This window comes from Bos grunniens, chromosome 11 (assembly GCF_055505025.1).
Source record: "Bos grunniens cultivar Pamir isolate PY7600 chromosome 11, Bosgru_T2T1.0, whole genome shotgun sequence".
NCBI lineage: Eukaryota > Metazoa > Chordata > Mammalia > Artiodactyla > Bovidae > Bos > Bos grunniens.
In genome coordinates, this window is record NC_141175.1 from 59640053 (window position 1) to 59667661 (window position 27609).

A 27609-nucleotide genomic window follows, 5' to 3' on the forward strand; every position below is an offset into this window, starting at 1 on the left:
CACTGTGTGAAAAAACAAAACAAACAGAAAATAATTGATGCTGAGTCCTGTCTCATTCTAACAATAGGTCGTATTATCCCATGGGTTCATAAACTAATTGGACCCCATTCATCTCCTTAAGAGCTGAATTTCCCCTCCAATTTACTTTTAAATAAAGCTTATTATTTTGAGATGATTATAGATTGACATTGCAATTGTAACAAATAAAATAGACAGATCCTATGTATCCTCCACCTATTGGTAACATTTTGTATAACTATAGTACTTTATCACCATAGATTACCTTTTATGTTTAATAATTATTCTTTAATAATTTAAACTTTTATAATTAATAATTAATTTTATTTGTAGTTTGTTATTTTTGAGTAATTGTGTACTATGTTGCAATGGTGGCATAATCTAAATTTTTAGTACTTAGGAATTTATCGTTCTAGAAATTTAAAACTTCAATTTGTTTGCTTTTGTGGGGGCAGAGAAGTATGAGCAATAAAAGTTCTTCAAGCATAAGAACATATCATATTAGAATAAATGTCTATGGAAGAAGTGGGATAGAATTCGTAAGTTTGAGGGGAAAAAAGAATGATGGAAAATTTCCAAAAGTTAAAGAACTTGTTCTTATATTTTCAAAATGGGTGATTACTGAAATAAAGTTGATATATAATTTGTTCTATTAGGAACAAAAAGGGTGATGTAAGGTTTTATTTTAAAATATTTATGGGAAATTCCCTGGCAGTTCAGTGGGTATGACTCCTGGCTTTCACTGCCAAGGGTGAGAGTTCAATCCCTTGTTGAGGAACTAAGATTCCAAAGTCTGTGTGGCCAAAAAAAAAAAAATTATTTACAACACATGGGAAATTATGTACTTTACAAGTATTTATGATGGAAAGTGTTTGATGTCAAGTTAAAATTGAGTGAAGAAGTATACCATATTCACAGCAATATTATTCACAATAGCTAAAATGTGGAAGTGACCTAGATGTCCACTGATGGGTGGATGGATAAGCAAAATGTAGCATATACATACAATGGAATATTATGCAACCTTAAACTGGAAGGAAATTTGACATATACTACAGCATGGATAAACCTTGAGGATGTTATGCTAAGTGAAATAAGGCCATCACAAAAAGACAAATACTGTATGCTTTACTTAGGGCTAGCCTGGTGGGTTAGATGGCAAAGAATCTGCCTGAAGTGCAGGAGTGGAGAAGGTGACGGCACCCCACTCCAGTACTCTTACCTGAAAAATCCCATGGATGGAGCAGCCTGGTGGGCTGCAGTCCATGGGGTCACGAAGAATCGGACACGACTGAGTGACTTCACTTTCACTTTTCACTTTTATGCATTGGAGAAGGAAATGGCAACCCACTCCAGTGTTCTTGCCTGGAGAATCCCAGGGACGGGGGAGCCTGGTGGGCCGCTGTCTATGGGGTCGCACAGAGTTGGACACGACTGAAGTGACTTAGCAGCAGCAGCAGCAGTGCAGGAGACCACAAAGTACCTGGAGTAGTCAAAATCAGAGACAGAAAGTAGAATGGTGGTTGTTGGGGGCTGGGGGGCGGGGAAGGGGAATGAGGAGTTATTGTTTAAAGGGTACAGAGTTTCAGTTTTGCAAAATGAGAACTTCTGAAGGTGGATGGTGGTGATGGTTGCACAAGAATGTACTTCACACTGCACATTGAACTGTATACTTAAAAATGGTTAGGATGGTAGATACTACGTTCTGTGTATTTTACTACAAAATTTGTTTTTTTCATGAGTGGAGCACAGTCTTTCATATTTAGGGGGATACAAGAGAAGTAATCAATCTGATTTTGGTATTGAACATCTGCTGATCTCCATGTGTAGAGTCTTCTCTTGTATTGTTGGAAGAGGGTGTTTGCTATGACCAGTGCCTTCTCTTGGCAAAACTCTATTAGACTTTGCCCTGCTTCATTCTGTATTCCAAGGCCAAATTTGCCTGTTACTCCAGGTGTTTCTGGACTTCCTACTTTTGCATTCTAGTCCCCTATAATGAAAAGGACATCTTTTTTGGGTGTTAGTTCTAAAAGGTCTTGTAGGTCTTCATAGAACCGTTCAACTTCAGCTTCTTCAGCTTTACTGGTCGGGACATAGACTAGGATTACTGTGATATTGAATGGTTTGCCTTGGAAACGAACAGAAATCATTCTGTCGTTTTTGAGATTGCATCCAAGTACTGAATTTCATATTCTTTTGTTGACTATGATGGCTATTCCATTTCTTCTAAGTGATTCTTGCTCACAATAGTAAATATAATGGTTATCTGAGTTAAATTCACCCATTCCAGTCCATTTTAGTTTGCTGATTCCTAAAATGTCAGTGTTCACTCTTGGCATCTCCTGTTTGACCACTTCCAATTTGCCTTGATTCATGGACCTAACATTCCAGGTTCCTATGCAATATTGCTCTTTACAGCATCGGACTTTACTTCCATCACCAGTCACATCCACAACTGGGTATTGTTTTTGCTTTGGCTCTGTCTCTTCATTCTTTCTGTAGTTATTTCTCCACTGATCTCCAGTAGCATATTGGGCCCCTACCAACCTGGGGCATTCATCTTTCAGTGTCATATCTTTTTGCCTTTTCATACTGTTCATGGGGTTCTCAAGGCAAGAATACTGAAGTGGTTTGCCATTCCCTTCTCCAGTGGGCCACGTTTTGTCAGAACTCTCCACCATGACCTGTCCATCTTGGCTGGCAGTACACGGCATGGCTCATGGTTTCATTGAGTTAGACAAGACTATGGTCCATGTGATCAGACTGGTTAGTTTTCTGTGATTGTGGTTTTCATTCTGTCTGCCCTCTGATGGAGAAGGATAACAGGCTTATGGAAGCTTCCTGATGGGAAAGACTGACTGAGGGGGAAACTGGGTCTTGTTCTGATGGGTGGGGCCATGCTCAGTGAATCTTTAATCCACTAGAATCTTAAATTAAGCTTTAAATTAAAGGTTAACAGAATCTTTAATTCTGTTGATGGGCAGGGCTGTGTTCTCTCTGTTATTTGACCTGAGGCCAAACTATGGTTGGAGGTAATGAAGATAATGGCGATCTTGTTCAAAAGGTGCCATGCATGCACTGCTGCACTCAGGGTCCCCAACCCTACAGTAGGCCACTGCCGACCCACGCCTCCACTGGAGACTCCTGGACACTCATCGGCAAGTCTGGATCAGTCTCTTTGGGGTCACTGCTCCTTTCTCCTGGGTCCTGGTGCACACAAGGTTTTGTTTGTGCCCTCCAAGAGTCTGTTTCCCCAGTCCTGTGTAAGTTCTGGTGGCTCTGTGGTGGTGTTAATGGTGACCTCCTCTAATAAGACTTATGCCATACCCAGGTCTACTGCACCCAGAGTTCCTGCCCCTGTAGCAATCCACTGCTGAGCCATACCTCTGCAGGAGACACTCAAACACCATTCTGTCTCAGTCTCTGTGGGGTCTCTGGGTCCTGGTGTGCACAAGGTTTGTTTGAGCCCTCTGAGCATCTCAAGTGGGTATGGGGTTTGATTCTAAACATAATTTCCCCCCTCCTACCACCTTTCTGGGGCTTCTCTGCCCTTAGACATGGGGTATCTCCTCAAAGTCACTCCAGCACTACACAGCTGCCACTCCAGTTGGTGATGGATATCCCCAAGAAAAAGACTCTACACATGGACATCACCAGATGGTCAATTCTGAAATCAGATTGATTATATTTGTTGCAGCCAAAGATGGAGAAGCTCTATACAGTCAGAAAAAACAAGACCGGGAGCTGACTGTGGCTCAGATCATGAACTCCTTATTGCAAATTTCAGACTTAAATTGAAAAAAGGGAAAAGCACTAGACCATTCAGGCGTGACCTAAATCAAATCCCTTACAATTATACAGTGGAAGTGACAAATAGTTTCAAGGGATTAGATCTGATAGACAGAGTGCCTGAAGAACTATGGATGGAGGTTTGTGACTTTGTACAGGAGGCAGTGATCAAGACCATCCCCAAGAAAAAGTAATTCAAAAAGGCAAAATGGTTGTCTGAGGAGGCTTTACAAATAGCTGTGAAAAGAAGAGAAGTGAAAGGCAAAGGAGAAAAGGAAAGATATACCCATTTGAATGCAGAGTTCCAAAGAATAGCAAGGAGAGATAAGAAAGCCTTCCTCAGTGATCAGTGCAAAGAAATAGAGGAAAACAATAGAATGGGAAAGACTAGAGATCTCTTCAAGAAAATTAGAGATACCAAGGAACATTTCATGCAAAGATGGGCACAATAAAGGACAGAAATCGTATAGACCTAACAGAAGCAGAAGATATTAAGAGGTGGCAAGAATACACAGAAGAGCTATACAAAAAAGATCTTCATGACCCAGATAACCACAATGGTGTGATCACTCACATAGAGCCAGACATTCTGGAATGTGAAGTCAAGTGGCCTTAAGAAGCATCATTACGAACAAAGCTAGTGGAGGTGATGGAATTCCAGTTGAGCTATTCCAAATCCTAAAAGATAATGCTGTGAAAGTGCTGCACTCAATATGCCAGCAAATTTGGAAAACTCAGCAGTGGCCACAGGACTGGAAAAGGTCAGTTTTCATTCCAATTCTAATGAAAGGCAATGCCAAAGAATGTTCAAACTACTGCACAATTGCACTCATCTCACACACTAGTAAAGTAATGCTCAAAATTCTCCAAGCCAGGCTTCAACAGTAGGTGAACTGTGAACTTGCAGATATTCAAGCTGGATTTAGAAAAGGCAGAGGAATCAGAGATCAAATTGCCAACATCCGCTGGATCATTGAAAAAGCAAGAGAGTTCCAGAAAAACATCTACTTCTGCTTTATTGACTATGCCAAAGCCTTTGACTGTGTGGATCACAACAAACTGTGGAAAATTCTGAAAGAGATGGGAATACCAGACCACCTGACCTGCCTCCTGAGAAATCTGTATGCAGGTCAAGAAGCAACAGTTAGAACTGGACACGGAACAACAGACTGGTTCCAAATCAGGAAAGGAGTATGTCACGGCTATATATTGTCACCCTGCTTATTTAACTTATATGCAGAACACATCATGAGAAATGCTGGACTGGATGAAGCAAAAGCTAGAATCAAGATTGCTGGGAGAAATATCAATAACCTCAGATATGCAGATGACACCACCCTTATGGCATAAAGCAAAGAAGAACTAAAGAGCATCTTGATGAAAGTGAAAGAGGAGAGTGAAAAAGTTGGCTTAAAGCTCAACATTCAGAAAATGAAGATCATGGCATCTGGTCCCATCACTTCATGGGAAATAGATGGGAAAACAGTGGAAACAGTGACAGACTTTATTTTGGGGGGCTCCAAAATCACTGCAGATGGTAACTGCAACCATGAAATTAAAAGATAGTTGCTCCTTGGAAGGAAAGTTATAACCAACCTAGACAGTATATTAAAAAGCAGAGACATTACTTTGCCAACAAAAGTCTGTCTAGTCAAAGCTACGGTTTTTCCAGTGGCCATATATGGATGTGAAGCACCAAAAAATTGATGCTTTTGAACTGTGGTGTTGGAGAAGACTCTTGAGAGTCCCTTGGACTGCAAGGAGATCCAACCAGTCCATCTTAAAGGAAATCAGTCCTGAATATTCATTGGAAGGACTGATGCTGAAGCTGAAACTTGAATACTTTGGCCACCTCATGTGAAGAACTGACTCATTTGAAAAGATCCTGATGCTGGGAAAGATAGAAGGCAGGAGGAGAAGGGGATGACTAGGATGAGATGGTTGGATGGCATCACCAACTCAATGGACATGAGTTTGAGTAGGTTCTGGGAATTGGTGATGGACAGGGAAGGCTGGCATGCAGCAGTCCATGCAGTCACAAAGAGTTGGACATGACTGAGAGACTGAACTGAACTGAAGAGAAGATTTGATGACAAATGCCACTGTTTATTTCTCTAGTCCTCTGTTGATGACTTTTGGTTGTTTTTAGGTTTTGCCATTGTAAACAACACTGCAGGGAACATCCTTCTACATATACTCCCTAGAGTCCATATACAAAATTTTCTCTAGTGTATCAACCTGGGAAAGGAATGACTTAAGGAAGACACTGGCCTTGAGAAAAATGATGACTTCAAGCATCTCCCTCTGTTATCCCCGTGTGTGTGCTCAGTTGCTCAGTCATGTCCAACTCTTTGCAGTCCTATGGACTTGTAGCCTGTGAGGCTCCTCTGTCCAGGCAAGAATACTGGAGTAGGGTGCCATTTCCTACTCCATCTTACCCCCATCAGTTCAGTTCAGTTCAGTTCAGTCACTCAGTCGTGTCCAACTCTGCGACCCCATGAATTGCAGCATGCCAGGCCTCCCTGTCCATCACCAACTCCCAGAGTTCATTCAGACTCATGTCCATGGAGTCAGTGATGCCATCCAGCCATCTCATCCTCTGTCGTCCCCTTCTCCTCCTGCCCCCAATCCCTCCCAGCATCAGAGTCTTTTCCAATGAGTCAACTCTTCGCATGAGGTGGCCAAAGTATTGGAGTTTCAACTTCAGCATCATTCCTTCCAAAGAACACCCAGAGGACTGATCTTCTTTAGAATGGACTGGTTGGATCTCCTTGCAGTCCAAGGGACTCTCAAGAGTCTTCTCCAACACCACAGTTCAAAAGCATCAATTCTTCAGCACTTAGCTTTCTTCACAGTTCAACTCTCACATCCATACATGACTACTGGATAAACCATAGCCTTGACTAGACGGACCTTTGTTGGCAAAGTAATGTCTCTGCTTTTGAATATGCTATCTAGGTTGGACATAACTTTCCTTCCAAGGAGCAAGTGTCTTTTAATTTCATGGCTGCAATCACCGTCTGCAGTGATTTTGGAGCCCCCCAAAAATAAAGTCTGACACTGTTTCCACTGTTTCCCCATCTATTTCCCATGAAGTGATGGGACCAGATGCCAAGATCTTCGTTTTCTGAATGTTGAGCTTTAAGCCAACTTTTTCATTCTCCTCTTTCACTTTCATCAAGAGGCTTTTTAGTTCCTCTTCACTTTCTGCCATAAGGGTGGTGTCATCTGCATATCTGAGGTTATTGATATTTCTCCTGGCAATCTTGATTCCAGCTTGTGCTTCTTCCAGCCCAGCATTTCTCATGATGTGTTCTGCATATAAGTTAAATAAGCAGAGTGACAATATACAGCCTTGATGTACTCCTTTTCCTATTTATTCACAAAGTTCTTTTCAAAGTAATGGTACCTGCTTATACTCACACCAAGCTATGGATGAATTTCTGTTTGCCCACATGCTTTCTAATTGTTGGTTTTGCCAGTCTTTTCAATTCAGCCAATCTGATAAGTGTGAGTAGGTATCTTGTTGTTGTTTAAATCTGTATCTCCTTAAACATGGTTGAGATTGAGCCTTTTGTCAGATGTTGGCCATTTAGCCTCTTTCCCAAATGGCCCATTTGCTTTCCTTGTCTTTGAGTGTCAACAATGTTTAAGTAACTCCCTCACACCAGGTGCTGTCCCTGCCTTCCCGAACTCACATCACTTAAAATGCAAATATCATTGGTGCTTAAAGAACCTGTTTTCTTTTCAATCAGTTGTTTACTACTAATTTCAACAATCAAATGAGACTTCAGCTCTTCTGTCTGTTCACAGAATCCAGAGTCCTGCTGTATTCACAGTTCAGGCTCTGTGAAAAAAACTTGGTGGGGCAAAATAAACTATTAAAAGGCTCCTTTCTTTCTGTCCTCTCCCCCGCTTCCTCCCCCCACTTCCTCCTTTTTCACCTCCTCTTCCTCCTTCTTTTTTTGGTGAGATGATTTGTTGCCTGGAAACAGTTTACCCAAAATAGAAACTTTAAAAAGGCAGTGGAAATTTTTCTTTTTACACAAGAGGGTTAATTCTTTTATTTGGCGCATCCGTGAAGCAACCTCAGCTCAACCAGTAAGTTTTACATGGTCACAAACTATGACTTTGCGGGTGGTCAGCGCCCCGGGCAACTTTCCGGGGGGATCTGAGTTGTGTTATTGGGTCACCTGTGTGGTAAGCTGTGGAAGCTGGAGGGCAAAGCAGTGGAAACACTGCAGGAGGGGGGACAACTGTTTCCAGAGCTAACCACCAGAACCAGAGGGCGGGCCCTCTCAAAGGCCCCCAGCGCCTGCAGCATGGAGACCCATTTATCAGAGCCTTCCCAGGGAAGAAGAGGAGGAGATGTGGACCTGGAAAGAGGGGGGAAAAGGCAGAAAGAAAGGGTGGAGCTGGGAAAAGAAAGAAAAGGTGAGGGAAGTTGAAGGCATTCCCCTCCATTCTCTACTGGTCCTCCAGCTTCTCCCCCACTCCAAGTCCCCTGCCTTTGTTGGGTTTCAGATGATGGGGTTTAGAGGATTTCTTAGGGTGGTTTGCACCTTCTCAGTTTAGCAGGAAGGAGAGAGATGAGCTGCTCGCTCCACACCTCAAGACGCTTGGGTAAAGCGCCCTTCGGGAATGTCCCTGCTTATGTCCAGAGGACAACGTATGAACTAGGATCTCCCCTGAGCTCCAGTCAGGCTCTTACTGGGAAGGCAGAGCCAGCGACCCCCGCCCCCGCTCCTCCGCGGTTGTGCAGTGGAGAAAAGTACAGGGAGCTGGGGTGTGGGTGGGGTTTGCCGTGGGTGTGGGGACAGACAAGAGAACATGTGATGATACCACGATGAGGGTGCCAGGATGTGGTGGGTGCAGCCCCCGGACAGGAGCACTGGGAGCCCAGCCGCCTGCCGCCCCCAGCCAGGTGGGGTGGGGACTGGGGAGGGCGATCAGGGCGACTAGAGCCAGTTGTGCCTGAACTCAGTCTTCCTGGAGGCGAAGAAGCAGGCGTGATGGGATTGGGGGGTTGGGGGGTGGGCAGCCAAGCTGCAGGCAGGCAGTGTTGCCAAGGCACGAGGCCAAAACACCTCTCAGTGTGTCTGGGGAAGCCAGCACCCCGCAGGGCTATTGAGGCATAGTTGATGCTGGAGAGGAGGCGGGGCCAGTTCACACTCCCTTCTTTTCTTGGTCATTCTGTTCTATAGAATTCTCTGGGCCAGACTTGGCAGAGGTCTAAAAGAGCCACACCGATGGATCCAAGGTCAATCGGTGATCCCCCTCCACCGTTTCTCCTAAGAACTCCTTTTTTTTTTTTTTTTTTCTGGAGACAGACAACCCTGATCAGAGGCAGGCAGCACATTTATGCTCTTACTCCAGGAAAACAGTGGCCCCAAACGGGGGTCAAGTCCTGACCTTGTGTGGCTGCACGCATAGGGCACAGAGCCCAGCGCACAGCACTGGGGTGAAAACTGGGGCGCTGCGGTGGGTGGGCAGGACCATGCGGTCAGAAAGATGAAGCAGGGCTGAGGGGCCCTGGGTGGGGCCGAGGTGGGGGCAGGAGAAAGGAAAGATCTAGAATCTGGACCTGGAAGTGAGCTCAGAGAATAGACCATCCAACACATTTTTATGTTATAGAGGAAGAAAATCGGAGGGTCAGGGAGGGTGAGCAATTTAATTCAGGAGGCAGTTACTGAGCTAGGACCAAGTAATCCATGACGCTGCCTACCAAGCCCGAGCATTGCTCACTCAGGATGCCCTGCTCTGTCCTGCAGGGGGCAGCCTTGCTCTAGTTTGGTCCCGGTTGAGAGTTGGGGAGGAGGAAAGGAGGGAGCTTACTCCTTGGAAGAAAAGCTATGACAAACATCAGTTCAGTTCAGTCGCTCAGTCGTGTCCTACTCTTTGCGACCCCATGAATTGCAGCACGCCAGGCCTCCCTGTCCATCACCAACTTCCGGAGTTCACTCAAACTCACGTCCATCGAGTCGGTGATGCCATCCAGCCATCTCATCCTCTGTGCTGCTGCTGAGTCGTTTCAGTCGTGTCCGACTCTGCGCGACCCCATAGACGGCAGCCCACCAGGCTCCCCCGTCCCTGGGATTCTCCAGGCAAGAACACTGGAGTGGGTTGCCATTTCCTTCTCCAATGCATGAAAGTGAAAAGTGAAAGTGAAGCTGCTCAGTCGTGTCCGACTCAGCGACGCCATGGACTGCAGCCTACCAGGCTCCTCCGTCCATGGGATTTTCCAGGCAAGAGTACTGGAGTGGGTCGCCATTGCCTTCTCCCATCCTCTGTAGACAGCGTATTAAAAAGCAGAGACACTACTTTGCCTATGAAGGTCCGTTTAGTCAAAGCTATGGTTTTTCCAGTCATCATTTACGGAGGTGAGAGTTGGACCATAAAGAAGGCTGAATGCCAAAGAATTGATGCTTTTGAACTGTGGTGTTGGAGAAGACTCCTGAGGGTCCTTTGGACTGCAAGGAGATCAAAACAGTCAATTCTACAAGAAATCAACCCTGAATATTCACTGGAAGGACTGATGCTGAAGCTGAAACTCCAGTACTTTGGCCACTTGATGTGAAGAGCTGACTCATTGGAAAAGACCCTCATGCTGGGAAAGATTGAAGGCAGGAGGAGAAGGGCACAACAGTGGATGAGATTGTTGGATGGCATCACCGACTCACTGGACACGAGTTTGAACAAACTCTGGGAGATGTTGAAGAACAGGGAAGGCTGGCATGCTGCAGTCCATGAGGTCACAAAGAGTTAGACGCGACTGAGCAACTGAACAACAACAAAGGAGAGAAGAATTTTGAATTTTGTTTGTGCTTGCCCACCTGCAAAACTGAAGCTGGTTCATGTTCCCTCCCAGCCAGCTGGGGACCAGCCATCGTCAATGCCCCCACCCAGCTGTCCCCCATCAGTGATTTTGGACCTCGCCTTTCTCAGGATTCCCACCCCAACTCCCAGGAGTCCTATTACAGGCTCCTAGGATTCCTCTTTTCTTTCTCCCCTGGGGGATGGAGTGGAATGGGATGGAGGGTAAGACTTGCATTTGACTGGGGATCAAAAGACTGGTTAAAGATGGAATTTCTGGCTCCAGATAGAGGGGGGCCAGGATATGCTTCCTGTAGACTCCTAACCTCCCCATTCCCTCAATATCTACCACTAAGTCCCTGTCCTTAGAAATAAAATGTTGATGCTTTAAGGGTGGAATGAATGCATGCATGCATGCTAAGTTGCTTCAGTCATATCCTACCTACTCTTTGTGACCTTCTGGAGTGTAGCCCGCCAGGCTCCTCTGTTCATGGGATTCTCTAGGCAAGAACATCGGACTGGGCTGCCATGCCGTTTTCCATTAAGGATGGAAGTTCAGTTCAGTTCAGGTCAGTCGCTCAGTCGTGTCTGACTCTTTGCGACCCCATGAATCGCAGCACGCTAGGCCTCCCTGTCCATCACCAACTCCCGGAGTTTATTCAAACTCATGTCCATCAAGTTGGTGATGCCCTCCAGCCATCTCATCCTCTGTTGTTCCCTTCTTCTCCTGCCCCCAATCCCTCCCAGCATCAGAATCTTTTCCAATGAGTCAACTCTTCACATGAGGTGGCCAAAGTATTGTAAGGAGTCCTCAAATTGAGAACCTCTTTCTTCTCTGTGCTAGGCTGCAAGTTCTCCCAACTCTCCTTCCCTCACTTGTCAAAAATGAAAAGGGACCTGACTGGAGATCCTAGGTCATGCCCAGCTCCGGGAGCCCCGCCCCCCCCCACCCCCACCCCCCACCCCCACCCCCACCCCGGGACTGACCCGACTGCTGTCTGCTGGACCCCTGGCACAGACAGCGGGACCAAAGAGCAGAGGGGCCGCGGATGGGGTACTCTCAACTGCTCATCCGGACCTGTATCCCCGAGTGGGGGTGGGGATCGGGCCGAGGGGAAGGAAGGAGGGAGGCAACGGCAGGAAGCCAATGGGGCAGGGTGCTCGGGATGTCCTGGGGACAGGTGGAGCGCCGGTCCCTGGTTGCTGGCGCCCGCGGGACGCCGAAGTCGCCGTGCAGGGAAGGGTCTAGGCAGCGCTGGGCTCCGGCTGGTCCGGGAGAAGGGAAAGGCTCAGAGCGCTAGGTGGGAGGTTAGAGGGGCCAGGGCTTCTCTGAGGTTCCTTGGCCCGGTTCAACGATTTCGTTCGGCTCTTGGCTTTAGTTAACATGAAGGCCCAGCCCCGCGCTGGTCTGGGCGGAGGTTGGAACCAGAGCCCCTCGGTCAAATCATGTCCTGATGTCAGGAACTAGCAAGTACCTAGGCCCGGCCTGTTTCTTCTGGTGATGTCAGTCTTCTTTTCTGGTTCCAGAAATGGAGTAGGGGTCGGGGTCGGGGTCGTGTGGGTGCAGCGGGTGCCTCCCCATCCCCGCCCCTGTACTGAGCTTGTGACTCTAGCACATCCCTAAATTACTCTCTGCCTCAGATGGATGCCATCAATATTTAACCCCAAAAGGTTTGCCTGTTTTTCTAGGTTAAAACATCTTTTGCAGAGGGGGAGGAATACAAAAGAAAAAGTAATTGCTCATAGTGCCAGTATGGAACTATGTGTGTTTGTTGAGTCGCTCAGTCCCGTCGAACTCTTTGCGGCCCCGTGGACGGTAGCCCACCAGACTTCTCTGTCCATGGACTGCTCCAGGCAAGAATACTGGAGTGGGTTGCCATTCTCTTCTCCAGGAGATCTTCCCGATCTAGGGATCAAACCCTGGCCTCCCTCATTGCAGGTAGATTCTTTACCGTCTGAGCTACCAGGGAAGCAATCTGTCTTAACATTTTGGTGTATTTATTTGTGGTCTTTCGTTTGAATCCTATATTTATACATTAAAAAAAAATTTCCCATTGTCATATTTTCTATTTTATTGTAAAAAGGATGCTGTTCACTATTCTTTTACCATACACAGTTCTCTTCTAACATGTTCTTTATGAGTCTCACCTGATCTCTGCATAATATTCTGCTCATGTTTTTCCCAATCAGTCCCCAGTTAGTAGGGCATCTAGGTTGGGTTCATTATGATACAGAGGTTTCCAAATAGTGTGTAATTTAAATTTTTGTATTTTAATCATCCTGAATGTTTGTTGAAAATGTTATAGTTTTTTTTAAGTTTGTAGATTTTTTTCCCATTTGCTTTTCATTTTATTGTCTGGTGATCTGAAGATGTGGCTTGTATTTACGCTTTTGGAATTTATTGAACTTTTGATTGATGGTTAATTTTAAAAATAACTTTAGGCATAGTTCTGACTGACTGAATACAAAACTATATTAGATCAAGGTTAGTAAATATATATTATCCATATTTGCTATGTTCTTGATTTTAATCTACTTGATTTGTTAATTTCTGAAAGAACTGTAAATTTTCAAAATATGTTTATGAATTTACCATTTCCTATTTACATGTCTAGCAGATTCTGCCTTACATATTAATTAATTAATTAAAATTTTTTTGTTCCAGCTTTATTGAGATATGATTGACATACAACATTGTGTAAGTTTAAGATGTAAACAATATGATGGTTTGATATACATATATATTTCAAAATCAGCATAATAAAGTTAGTTAACACATTTATCACTTCATATATTTACATTTCTTTCTGTGTGTGGGTTGAGAACATTTAAGATTTACTCTCTTAGCCACTTTCAAACATCCAAGATAGTATTATGAAGTATAGTCACAAGGCTGTACAGTATTTCCCCAGAACTTATTCATCTTATAGCTAGAAGTTTATACCCTTTATTTTATACCCTTCCTTATTTTAAAGTAATATTCTGGATGTAAAAACCACATGGCTCTTGAGCTGATAAACAAATATGCGTAGTGGTATATGTATCTTTTTATACATTTCGAGTTATTTTCTTGGTCTGGATTTTCAGAAGGAAATGGCCTTGAAAGCCAAATTGGCCTCTTAAGGATTTGACAAACGCACACTGTTGGCTGCCACATGGTCAGCAAAATTTATAAAAAGAACATGAATAAATAAGAGTAAGAATCACAGATGCTTTAAAAATTTTGCTTTGATTTTTATCGAGGTTGACCTTTTTTTTTTTTCCTGTAGGTCTAATCAGTTCAGTTTTCTTTTTTTGTGAGTGGATTGTCTGTTCTTGCCCTTTTATGCTTCTTTTTTCTAACTTTTCATTTGTGGAGGTTAGTCTCTTCCAGCTCTTACATTCTAAGAATTATGTTTAGTAGTAGTAAGTGTTCAGTTGCTCAGTCATGTCCAACTCTGAGGCTTCATGGACTGTAACCTGCCAAGCTCCTCTGCCTATAGGATTTCCCAGGCAAGAATACTGTAGTGGGTTACCATTTTTTCTCCAGATTTTTCCAACCCAGAGATCTAAACTGCATTGGTGTCTCCTGCATTGGTGGGTGGTTCTTTGCCACTAGTACCACCTGAGAAGCCCAGGAATTATGTTTATTGTGCCATAAAACACCTTTTTGAAAAATAAAAGTCCATCCCTTCAAACCTGATACCCTGAATCCACCCTGACTGCCTCTCTCCTTGCTGCCCCCACACCTGAGCAAGTATTTCAGGGTGGCACACAAAGCGGGTAGGGGTTCTGTGGGGCCCAGAGCTTATACAACTGTGGGAGAGACTTCTTTAACTCATACTAAGAACAGTGAGGGGACTTCCCCAGTGGCTCAGTGGTAAAGAATCCACCTGCAATGCAGGAACCACAGGAGACCTGGGTTCGATCCCTGGGTTGGTAAGATCCGCTGGAGGAGGGCACGGTAACCCACTGCAGTATTCTTGCCTGGAGAATCCCATGGACAGAGAAGCCTGGTGGGCTACAGTGCAGTAGATTGCAAAGAGTCAGGCAGTACTGAAGCGACTTAGTATGCACACAGGACAGTGAGATTTTAGGATTGGTTGAGCTGAAATACAGGGAAAAGTGAAATCCAAGGAGATTACATGATTTTCCTGGAATTGACAGATTCCTGTTCTAATGGCCCTCAGATAAAGGGAGTGTTGTTGGGGAAGTGGGGTAAGTTGTGGGGAGCTGAAGTCCTTTTTTTTTCAGGACTAAGAAAGAAGAGGAATGGCCCGGCTTGTCAGACACAAGTAGTTCCATGGGTTTACAGTATCCCTTCAGCATCCCTTTAATGTCCATGTGCTCAGTAGAGATGACCCTGCTTTCATTTCTCTATCAGTAATTTGTGTCTGCTCTTCTTTTTTCTTGGTTAGCCTGGTTAGAGATTTATCAATTTTATTGATCTTTTCTAGGAACCAGCTTTTAGTTTCCTTGATTTTCTCTATTATTTTTGTTTTTAATTTCATTGATTTCTGCTCTAATTTTATTTCTTTTCTTCTGCTTGCGCGAGGCTTAAATTGTTCTTCTTTCTCTTATTTCCTAAGGTGAAAGCTTAGACTTTTTATTTTAGATCTTCCTTCCTTTTCAATATATGCATTTAATGTTATAAATTTGCCTCTAAGCACTGTCCTTGCTGCATCCCACACATTTTGATAAATTGTGTTTTCATTTTCATTTAGTTCAAAATATTCTTAAATTTCTGGGGGCTTCCCTGGTGGTCCAGTGGTTAAGAATTCACCTTCAATCAGAGGACATGAATTCGATCCCTGGTCAGGCAACTAAGATCCCACATGTCATGGGGCAATTAAGCCCAAGCCCCAACACTAGAGAAGCTTGCTTGCTGCAAGGAAGAGCTGGTACACAGAAATGAAGACCCAGCCAGGGGAAAAAAAAAGAAGCAGAATATTCTTAATTTCTATTAAGACTTATTCTTTGACCCATGTGATATTTAGATGTATGTTGTTTAATCGCCAAATAGAATATATCATTCAGATATCTTTCTGTTAGTGATGCTAGTTTAATTTCGCTGTCTTCTAAGAACATACTTTATATGGTTTCTATTCTTTTAATTTTGTAAAGGTATGTGTTATGGCCCAGAGTCAGGTCTGCTTTGGTGTGTATTCCATGTGAGCTTGGGAAGAATGTGTATTCTGCTGTTGTTTGATGGAGTATTCTATAAATGTCAATTAAATCAAGTTCTTTGATAGTGCTGTGCAAGTTAACTCATGATGGTTTTCTGCCTGCTAGCTCTACCAGTTACTTAGAGAAGGACATTGAAATATCCAACTATAGGGACTCCCCTGGTGGTCCAGAGGTTAAGACTCCAAGCTTCCAAAGCTGGGGATGTGGGTTTGATCCTTGGTCTGGGATCTAGGATCCCACATGCTAAGTGGAGAGGTCAATTTAAAAAAAATCCAACTGTAATTGTGGATTTGTCTGTTCCTCCTTGTGCCCTCTCAGTTTTTATCTCAAATCTTTTGATGCTCTGTTGTTAGGTACATTCATGTTAAGGATTATGAAGTCTTCTTGGAGAATTGACCCCTTTAATAATATATAATGACCCTTTTCAACCCTGTTAATTTTCTTTGTTCTGAGGTCTGTTGTGTCTGACTGCAGCTTTCTTTCTATTAGTGTTAGCATGCTAAAGCTTTTCCATCCCTTTACAACTCATCTGAGTCTTTTCAATTAAAGTGGGTTTCTTGTAGACAACATATGGTTGGGTCTTGTATTTTTATGCTCTGATGATCTCTAGGCAGTTTTGGAGGAGGGAATGGGGATGAAGTCAGTACTAATATTTATTTCTTGAAATAAAAAAACTGAAACAAACTGGAAAAATGTTAAACTTTCTAAATCTGACAGGGGTCTCTGTGTATTTATTATATGACTTTCAGTACTTTTATTTGACATGTTATACAATTTAAGAAAATTTTTAAAACTCCATCGTCTGTAGACATTTAATAGAATAATTACATGTAATAAGTACCTTCTGTGTCCTATGAACTGCTTGAAGTACTGGAAATTCCAAGGTTAATGAAGCAGCTGTTTCCTGGCCTTGAGTGGGGGTGGGATTTAGGGTATTGAAAAATAGCCAGGGAAATCATATATCTGACAAGAGGTTAATATCCAATATATATGGGCTTCCCAGGTGGCTCAGTGGGTAAAGAATCTGCCTTCAATGCAGGAGATACAGTAGATGAGAGTTTGATCCCTGAGTCAGGAAGATGCCCTGGAGGAGGACATGGCAACCCACTCCAGTATTCTTCCCTGGAGGATCCCATGGACAGAGGAGCCTGGTGGGCTACAGTCCATAGGGTTGTAAAGACTTGGACACAGCTGAAGTGACTGAGCACGCATACATTCAACATATTTAAAGCATTCATACAACTCAATAGCAAAAAAATTGAACAATCCTATTAAAAAATACGCAGAGGAACACTGAATAGACAGTTTTCCAAAGAAGACATACAAACGGCTAATAGGTACATGAAAAGGTGCTCAGTGTTACTATATCAGGGAAATGCAAGTCAAAACCGCTCTGAGATTTCACCTTGCTTCTGTTAGAATGCTATTATCAAAAAGACAGGAAAAAAAAAAAAAAAAGACAGGAGATAGCAAGTGTTGCTGAGGATGTTTAAAGAAAAAGGAACCCTTATACACTGTTGGAGGGACTGTAAATTCATGCAGCTACTATGGAAAATAGTATGATTGTTCCTTAAAGAATTAAAAATAGAACTACAATAAGATCCAGGAATTCCACTTCCGAGTATTCATCCAAAGAAAATGAAACCACTATCTTGAAAAGTTATTGATATCCCCATGTTCATTAAGCATTATTAAAGTAGTCAAGATATGGAAAAAACTTAAGTGTCCTTAAATGAATGGATGGATAAAGAAAATATGGTATATATAAACAGTGGAATAGTATGCAGCCACAGAAAACAAAGAAATCCTGCCATTTGCAACAACATGGATGGGCCTTGAGGGCGTTAACAAAATGCAGTAAGTCAGAGAAAGCTAAATACTGTATGATCTCACTTATATGTAGAATCTAAAAACACTGAACAAAGCAAAGCAAAGATCAGCAGTTACTAGAGGTGAGTAGTGGGGAAAATGGATGAAGGGGATCAAAAAGTATGAATGTTCAGATGGAAGGATAAATAAATTCCAGGCATGTAGTGTACAGCATGGTGACTATAGTTAACAACACTGTACTGTGTATTTGAAAGTTGTTATGAAAGTAGACCTTTACAGTTCTTATCATAGAAAAACTTGTAACTATGTGAGATGAGCAACATTAACTAGACTTATTCATCATTTCACTATATGCGTATATCAAAGCATTATATTGTATACTTTAAATTAATATAATAATTTATGTCAATCTTATTTCAATAAAACTAAAGAAAAAATAGCCCGGATCACTTGCCCAGCATCACATGGCAGCCCAGGTCTGCCAGATACCAGCCTCTGTCTTAACTACTGAGCAGTTCTGTCTGCCCCCAGGGTTCCCACCACTTCCCTTCCAGTCTCACCTCTTTTCCTGAACCAGTCTGTGTAGCTGGACTTCATTAATTTGAAATTTGAGAAGTTGAGGATTCATTAATTTGAGAATTTCTTCTCAAATAATTCAATTACTCAGACTTTGATCAGGTTACACAGGCTTCTCCCAAGTTTTTCCACCAAACTTGCAGCCTTGCATCTCCTCAAAGTCTTAAAGAGCAGCTGGGTTATTTCTGGCACGTGTGTGTAGTAGGTAAAGCATTGGAGTCAGGTCCCTGGGGGTTGGATCCTAGCACTTCGATTCATTAAACGCTGTGTGATTTCAACCATGCTGGGGAGCCTCTCTGAGCCTCAATCTCCTCTTGTGTTAAAGGGCTCATTAAAAGTGCTGGCACCTGGGGGGACCCAGTGGATGGGAGCTTTATTACCCATCTTCATCTTGTGGTGATGAAGCAGCTGGGGTCTAGGCCCGCCAGGTCTCACTTGAGCCGAAGTGCTCCGGGTTCCTTCACTCCTGGCCCACTCTGGGACACAGGGTGAGTTGGGGCTCACTGCCTTAGGGCTTGGTAACGGAAAGCTGGAGGACTGTTTTCAAGCCAGTGTGGACCCCCTACGTGGAACATCTTCCCTCCCAGGGCAAACCACTTCAGAACCCTTGGAAAATCACAGTTTCACTTTTAGCAAGACCACGACACAGTAGGGGAAAGCCCCCACAATAACGAGCCCTCCGAAGTCAGAGTCCACATAAGGGGTGAGGTTGCACTTGTTCTCTGCCCCTTGCTTCCTGCACCCTTCCCTTCCCACTGCTAACCCCATCTTGCCTTCATTATTCTTTTGCCTTTTCCAGCTCTGCTTCTCTCTTATTTTGGAGAACTACTGACTGCTCTTAGGTTCTGGGTTGTCCCTCTGCCCTCTGCTTGCGTGGGGGTGGGGTGGGGTTCTGACCAACAACTTTGGTGAAGACTCCCTTGGTGTCACCTCGAGCAACTCAGTGTAACCTACTTAGATTACCACTAGTAAATAATCCTGCCCTAAGGGTTTGCTGATTTTGTTTCCAGGCACCAGATACCCTCCTTGGTATGCAGGCAATGCAGCAAATGGAAAAAAGAAAAAACCTTAGGGTGGGTATCTGGTGCCTGGAAACAAACTTAGCAGATCCTTGGGGCAGGATTATTTGCAAGTGGTAATTTAAGTACAGGTTTCCCTGCTGGCTCAGACAATAGAGAATCTGACTGCAATGCAAGAGACCAGGGTTCAATCCCTGGGTGGGGAAGATCCCCTGGAGAAGGAAATGGCAACCCACTCCAGTATTCTTGCCTGGAGAATTGCATGGACAGAGGAGTCTGGAGAGCTACAGTCCGTGGAGTTACAAAGAATTGGGCACAACTTGGTAACTAATACATACACACTGCTGCTGCTAAGTCACTTCAGTTGTGTCTGACTCTGTGCGACCCCATAGACGGCAGCACATATATATACTGGAGGGTAATTGCTTTACAGTATTGTGCTGGTCTCTGCCGTACATCACCGTGAATCAGTCATAATTATATATGAGTTCCTGCAGTGTTTCTAGCATAAGTTCTATGCTTTAGGTCTATAAACAGAATAGCAGGAAGGTCTGTGTACTACAAGGAAAGCTGTTCCACCTGGGAAACAGAGTTTTAAAATGCTGCTTTCTAAGTCACCATCCTTGGAAGAAGTAGATGATAAGATAGACTTCATTGAAATGAAAAACTTCAGCTCTGCTAAGACAATGTCAAGAGAGTGCTAAGACAAGCCACAGACCGGAAGAAGTATTTGCAAAAGATGCATCTGCTAAAGGACTGTGGTCCAAATTATACAAAGAACTTTAAAAACTCAACAATAAGAAAATAAACAACCTGATTAAAATAAGGGCCACAATCTTAACAGATACCTCACCAAAAACATATGAAGATGGCAATTTAGCCTGAGAAAAGATGCTCCACATTATACATCATCAAGGAAATGCAAATAAAAACAATGAGATACCACCACACACTTATTAAAAAGACCAAAGCCTTTTTAATATTAAAGACCAAAATATTAATACTGACAACATCAAATGCTGGTGAGGATGTGGAGCAACTAGTGAGAATGCAACATGGTACAACCACTTGGAAAGCAGTTTATCAATTTCTTTCAGAACTAAACATATTTTAACCCTATGATCCAGTAATCATATTCCTTGGGTTTACCCAAGGAGTTGAGAGCTCGTGTCCATACAAAAACCTCACAGAGATGTTTATAGCAGCTTTATTCGTAACTGCCTGATTGGAAGCAATCAAGATACCCTTCCAGCTTGCTTGGTGGCTCAGACGATAAAGAATCTGCCTGTAATTCAGGGGACTCAGGTTCAATCCCTGGGTCAGGAAGATCCCCTGGAGAAGGGAATGGCAACCCATTCCAGTATTCTTGCCTAGAAAATTCCATGGACAGAGGAGTCTGGTGGGCTACAGTCCATGGGGTTGCAAAGAGTCAGACACGACTGAGCGACTAACACAGACAAGATACCCTTCAGTTCAGTCAGGTCAGTTCATTTGCTTAGTCGTGTCTGACTCTGTCATCCCATGGACAGCAGCACACTAGGCTTCCCTGTCCATCATAGGAAACAAATGCATAGGAAACAAATGCATATTACTAAGTAAAAGAGTCAATATGAGAAGGTTCCGACTATATGACATTTTGGAAAAGACAGAACTATAGAGACAGTGGAGGAGGCAATGGCACCCCACTCCAGTACTCTTGCCTGGAAAATGCCATGGACAGAGGAGCCTGGTAGGCTGCAGTCCACGGGGTCACGAAGAGTCGGACACGACTGAGCGACTTCACTTTCACTTTTCATTCATGCATTGGAGAAGGAAATGGCAACCCACTCCAGTGTTCTTGCCTGGAGAATCCCAGGGACGGGGGAGCCTGGTGGGCTGCCGTCGATGGGGTCGCACAGAGTTGGACACGACTGACTTGACTTGCTGCAACAGCAGCAGCAGCAGCATAGAGACAGTAGAAAGACTAGTAGTTGGCAGGGGTTAAGGGAAGGGAGAAAATTAAGGGAAGGGAGAGATAAACAGGAGCACAGAGGACTTTTAGCGTAATGAAATTACTCTACGTGACATAATGATGGACATATGCTATTACACATTTGTCCAAACCTATAGAATGTTCAACACCAAGAGTGAATCCTAATGTAAACTATGGACTTTGGATGACAATGTTGTGTCCTTGTAGGTTCATTAATTGTAACAAATACACCACTCTGGTGAGGGATGTTGATGAGAGGAGAGGCTAGTCTTGTGTCGGGGCAGCGAGTATGTGGGAAATCCCTGTACCTTTCCGATTTTGCTGTGAACCTAAAGTTGCTCTAAAAATATATAGGCTTTGAAAAATGTGGCAGTCTTCTAATACCAAATCATATCAATACTGAAAAAAATATTTCCCACCCATAACTCACCAGGGGGAAGAAATGATACCTATTGTGGATGAAAGTGGTGTAGTATTGGAACTTGTTGATGGTCTAAAAAGGAATTGATACCAAATATTAAAAACTATAAAAAATAATTATACCCATATGCCCAGTAATTCCAATCTGGAAAAATTCTCCAGATTGTATATAATCTTAGACTTGGTACAGTAGGATATGAACAGAGATGTTAAAGGTTGAAAACAACTGGAATATTCAAAAATAAAGGGTCATTAAGTAAACTGTGATAATCTGTTGATATAATTTTAAGCATTAAAATTATGAATCATAATTATAAAATTGTATAAGAATAAGAAACTGCTTATAGTATAAAGACATATATAATAAATAAAAACATATAAAAATATAAAAATATGTATGTATATACATATGTATAAATATACACATATATACATAAAATATACATATGTATAAAATATGTATATAAGTATATGTTTAATGAAAACATATACTCAGTATAGAACACAAACTTGTGCATGCTCAGTCGTGCCTGACTCTTTGCTACCCCATGGACAAGGGCTCCCCAGGCTCCTCTGTCCATGGGATTTTCCAGGCAAGAACACTAGAGTGGGTTGCCGTTTCCTTCTCCAGGGGATCTTCCTGACCCAGAGATCGAACCCGAGTCTCTTGCGTCTCCTGCATTAGCAGGCAGATTCTTTACCCCTGGGAAGCCCATACTGAGCATGATTAAAACTAAAAAATGAAAATACATCATGATGTATTTTAGATGAAAATACATCATGATGTATTTTAGATGAAAATACATCAAGATGCTTCTTCCTCACTCCTTTTTTCTAGTTTCTAAGTCTCTGCCATGTGTAGTACCATGATTGTATTACTTTTACAAATGGAAGACTTAAAAATAACTCACTTCCCTTCTTGGGAAGAGATGCTCAGCACAAAGCCACACTCCACCCTGAAACAGCCTTCAGAACTGGGCTTCTGTCTTTTGGGGGCTTAATCAAATAGTACACGTGTTGCTTTTGCTCCATATTGTCTGTGTCATTTATTCATATGTTGTTTCAGAATTTTCCAGTTTAGTATATTTATGTCTTTCCCACAACTATTATAAATTTTAAAAATTGTGGCAAAGTGTATATAACAAAATCTACCACGTTAACTGTTTCAGTGTACAGTTCAGTGGTGGTGAGTACATTCACACTGAAACATTGGCAGCACCGATCTTCAGAACTTTCTCATATTCCTGTTGAACACTAACCTCCCAGAGCTTCTCCAGTGGCTCAAGGGTAAAGAATCCACCTGCTAATGCAGGGTTCAATCCCTGGGTCAGGAAGATCCCCTGGAGAAGAAAATGGCAACCCACTCCAGTATTTTTGCCTGGGAAACCCCATGGACAGAGGAGCCTGGTGGGCTACAGCCCGTAGAGTCACAAAGGAATTGGACAAGACTTAGCAACTAAACAACAACTAATCTCCCTCCCCTCACCGTTCTACTTTCTGTCTTCATGAATTTGACTACTCTAGGAACCTCATATATGTGAATCATGTAATATTTATCATATTCCACAATCATTTTTTAAAAATCCCCAATCATTTTCAAAGCTCAGACCAAGTCTCTGATTTATTTTCATTTTAAACATATTGCATCTTTGCTCCTTTATGTAAATACTGTAGTGCTATGCAGAGCACTGAGCAACTGCTCAAGAAACACGTGTGGTCTTTGCCTCAAAGGCTGACAGTGTAGTGGGGCAGAGAGAACAGGAAAAACACAGAAAGACAGAACAGAAGTACACTGAGTGTATTTAGTTGCTCAGTCGTGTCAATACTTTGACCCCATGGACTGTAGCCCTCCAGGCTCCTCTGTCCATGGGATTTCCCAGGCAAGAATACTGGTGTGGGTTGCCATGCCTTCCTCCAGGGATCTTCCTGACCCAAGGAGCGAACGTGCAGCTCCATTTCCTATGTCTCTTTCATTCCAGGCAGATTGTTTATGCGCTGAGCCATGTGGAGACAGTGAATTTTGGGGGGGAGCTTTATAGAAAACCTAAGTGTTGTAGGATGAGTGGGGGAGGTGTCCCCTAGGATGAGGGGAGGAAAAGAGGAGCCCTGGGGTGTTCAGGCAGAGGGAGGGGAGCACAGAGTGTGAGGAGGAAGTGGTCTTTGTGCAGTGTGTGTGTATAAGTGTGTGTGTGTGTAGGGGTCCTGGGGGTGATGACCTGGGGTACTGGGGGAACAGTGGTATATTCTAGGTGTGGTGGGAGTTTTGAGGAAGAGGCCCAGATGAGAAGTGCCCTGGGCTGGGCCAAGTGCACAGCCAAGACTAGGAACAAATGCCACTACTTTGTGTGGGGCGTTCATGCTGCCACACCATGTACCTGCATGACATCTGGGTCCAGGTACCCGGGAGCCCCTTTTCTCGGACACCAAGGCTGAGGCACAGATGAGTGCAGTCTCTCACCCGGCATGGCCTTGAGCCTCGAATCACCACTTTGTTCCACACCCTCATTTACTGCTGAGTGGTTGTGGGTATAGTAACTGAAGTAGGGCAGGGAGGTTGTTCTAATTTGTAGGAGTGAAAACAGGCTTAGGGACCAAAAGCCACCTTTCCCAAGGTCGAGCAGCAAGTGAGTGAAGACTGAATAAGTGATTGGATGAAGGACCGAATGAAAAGAGAAAAGAAAAATCGTATCCCCTCATCCCTCATCCCCTCACTGCCCCCTTCCCTCCCAGGGTCATGGGGGGTGCGGTTCATCACTCCACTGTGGGGTGGAGTCGACAGAGGGAGGCCTGTGGGGAGAGGAGAGGAGAGGAAGGGAGAGCAGGGTCCACCATAGGGGGTGAAAAGAAGATTCTAGATTCTTCAGAGTATGCTTGGCGTGCTTTCTCTTGCTTCTTACCTACAGTCTCATCTAGACCTTACTTACTGTAAATGCAACGTTATGTTCTGTTTTTCCATTGTGAAAGAAAGTGAAAATGTTAATCACTCAGTTAGTCTGATTCTTTGTGGCCCCATGGGCTCTAGCCCACCAGGCTCCTCTGTCCATGGGATTGTTCAGGAAAGAATACTGGAGTGGGTTGCCATTCCCTTCTCCAGGGTATCTTCCCAACCCAGGGATGGAACCCTGGTCTCCGGCATTGCATGCAGATTGTTTATTGTCTGAGCCACCAGGGAAGCCCATTGGTTATTTGCATGAACACTCTGAGTCTCTTAAAAATATCTTTATGACAGTTGAGTGTTGAATAATTGTCTGCCAAGGAAATGGACCACAATGTACTAAAATGTTCTCTTAGCATCAATTATTTGTGTTGTTTTTATATTTCTGAAACATGTGAACCATGTTACTAATATTAAATAAAGCTAATAATACCGAGAGCAGTCTCTTTCCTGAGGATTGAGCTCCAGTCTGGGTTTCAAAGGTCTGAGTGGTTTCTTTGGGCGCTGTCGGTTTGGACCTTCCAAGGTGCTAAGGCATCTGTGGGCCTGCCACAGAGGACAGAGCCGGGACATGACATCTGTGCTTATAAGTGAACTTGTTCGTCTTACCAAACAGCTGCTGGAGGGGAAGGGGCCGCCCTACATAACGTCCCCACATAAAAGAGACGGGTGTGCAGGTGGGACCCTGGGTGGCAGCAACTCCACCTGACTCCCCTTGCTCGTGTGTGGGCGGCAATGGCCTGCCTTGAGCATCCCCCACTCCCCACCGAAGCACTCCTTGGGTCATTCCTTTTAACTCCCCTTGGGAAAAAGTCCAGGGTACAGGGACCTTTGCACATTTTAATCCGACCTCATCTGAAGTGCAGCCGCAGGGTCCCTAACTGTCACAGCAAACCCCAGGCATGCAAAGACAGAGGCCTGTGGCTGGCCTGCGGTCGCTGTGATCAGCCATGATCACGCTGCCGTCAGAACGTGGTGGGTGCTCTGTCCTAGTGGATGATGCCCTGAGGCTCTGGGGCAGACCCTGACCTGGGAGCCTGGGCTCCAGCCCGCTCAGCCTCCTGCTTACTGGCTGATGCCCATGGGCCAGACCCCTCTGGGAAGAAAGCAACAGAAAATATATAGGAGAAGAAAAGTACTATGACCAATCTCGGTGCTGCCTCTAAGCCTGAGTACTCAGCAGACCATAACTGAGGCGTGGGAGCTTTCCAGAAAGGACCACCTCCGTGGGGGTCAGCTTACCTCCTGCCCATCCACTGTCACCCTCTACTGCCCTTACTGTGTCAGGCCGAGTGACTCAGCATGTGTCTGTCAGCTACCTGCAAAGTCACACCGAGAACAGCCACGACCCTGTCCTCAGGGAGGGGACGCTGATCGGTCATGAACAGGAGCACGTACCTGCATGGGTGGACGTCACTGGCTGGAGCTCTTGGAGGAAACATCCAAGACAGCTCGCCCAAACTCTGATAGCTCTGTAGACCCAGCAGGCTGAGGCACTCATGTTTTTAGGTAGTTTTTTAGGAAGTCTCATTTATCTTATACTGATGTGCCCTTGAAACCCCGGGAGGAAATGTGGTCTTGTGGGGAGCGGCGGTGCTGGTAGCCTGCGTTGTCTTCTGAGCTCTGCCACTAGCTGTTGGAAGAGTCCATCTGGGCCACAGGAGTGAAGAGGCGGTCACACCTGCCCCCTGCTTAGCTAGCTCACCAGCCTGGTGGTGTGGCAGGGTGATGGAGATATCTCCTCCCAATCAACAAAACAAAGAGTGATTCTAAAATGGTGATTTTCTTGCAAACAATGGAATATTCAGAGAATCTGACATGTGTGGGCTTGTTAGTGAAGAGGAAACAAGGGCCACGGATCAACTCATATTGATACCATTGAAAGCGCTGGGCCAGGGGAACACCAACAAATGTGTTGGGAAAGCAAAGGACCCAGGAAGGGTGGCTATACTTCCTTAAGTACAGGTGGGTGCATTGCTTAAGCCCTACTACATGGAAAGAACCCCAACTCACCTTCTCAACCTTCTCTGTATGCTTACTGGGTCACTGCTGGGTGTGAAGTGTGGCAATTAAAAATACTCACTTCCTAAAATGGAGAGCAGGTTCAAGATTATTCTTTGATATAATAAAGTATCACTTGCGTTGCTGTTGGCTTCCTTGTGTGGGCTAGAAAGCGATGGAGTGACAGCGGGCACACTGGGAATCGCCATGGAGATGGTCACATGTGGATATAGCTGTGAATTTTGAGGGGTTCTTGAAGAATGCAGGGTCTTCCTTTGAGAAAAAAGGAATTCCGTCAGTGGAATTGTTGCAGAAAGGGGGACCCAGGGCCCAAAGGAGGCTCTTGTCTAACACTTGGAAGTGAATTGTCTGAGGAGACACATGTGCAGGCAAAGCCAGAGACTTTATTGGGAAGGGGCACCCCCGGGTGGAGAGCAGCAGGGTAAGGGAACCAGGAGAACTGCTCTGCCACACGGCTCACAGTCTCGGGTTTTACAGTGGTGGGATTGGTTTCCTGGTTGTCTCTGGCCAATCATTCTGACTCAGGGTCCTTCCTGGGGGTGCACATATTGCTCAGCCAAGATGGATTCCAGTGAGAAGGATTCTGGGAGATGGTAGGACATGTGGCATCTCCTTTGACCTTTCTCAAATTCTTACTGTTTGTGGTGGCTTATTACTTCTGTGTTCCTTATCAGGATCTCTCGTCATAAAATAACTTACAAAAATGGTTACTTTGGTGCCTGGCCAGGATGGGCAGTTTCAGTCAGTGTGTTTACCCAGCAGAATTAGTTAAATGGGAGCTGGGCTGCCCAGAGAATGTGAGATCCATGTCACAGAAAATATTTAAATGGAAGGTGGACGAACTCTTGGCAAGGTTGTTGTAAAGGGTGTTCAAGTATTGGGTTGCTGAAAAGATCTGTTTGGGGTTTTCTGTAACACCTTATGGCCAACCCAATATTATTTTGGAAGCTGAATTCTATGGGCTTTCAGTTCCTTTCTCAACATAGAGATCTATATCTGAAGGATCAGACTTTACCAGTTGCAAAGATTTTTGAATTTTAGTTGCAGTT

At 44.1% G+C, this 27609-nt stretch overlaps 1 long non-coding RNA gene across 1 annotated transcript; it reads right to left on the reverse strand.

The window, feature by feature from the left end:
* Nucleotides 1–673: 673 nt before the first annotated feature.
* Nucleotides 674–26141, reverse strand: LOC147363157 (uncharacterized). The gene is made up of 2 exons (XR_015136805.1): nt 25937–26141; nt 674–1501 (listed from the first exon to the last, which is right to left on the reverse strand). It is a non-coding gene; the product is annotated as an uncharacterized LOC147363157 (long non-coding RNA).
* Nucleotides 26142–27609: the final 1468 nt, after the last annotated feature.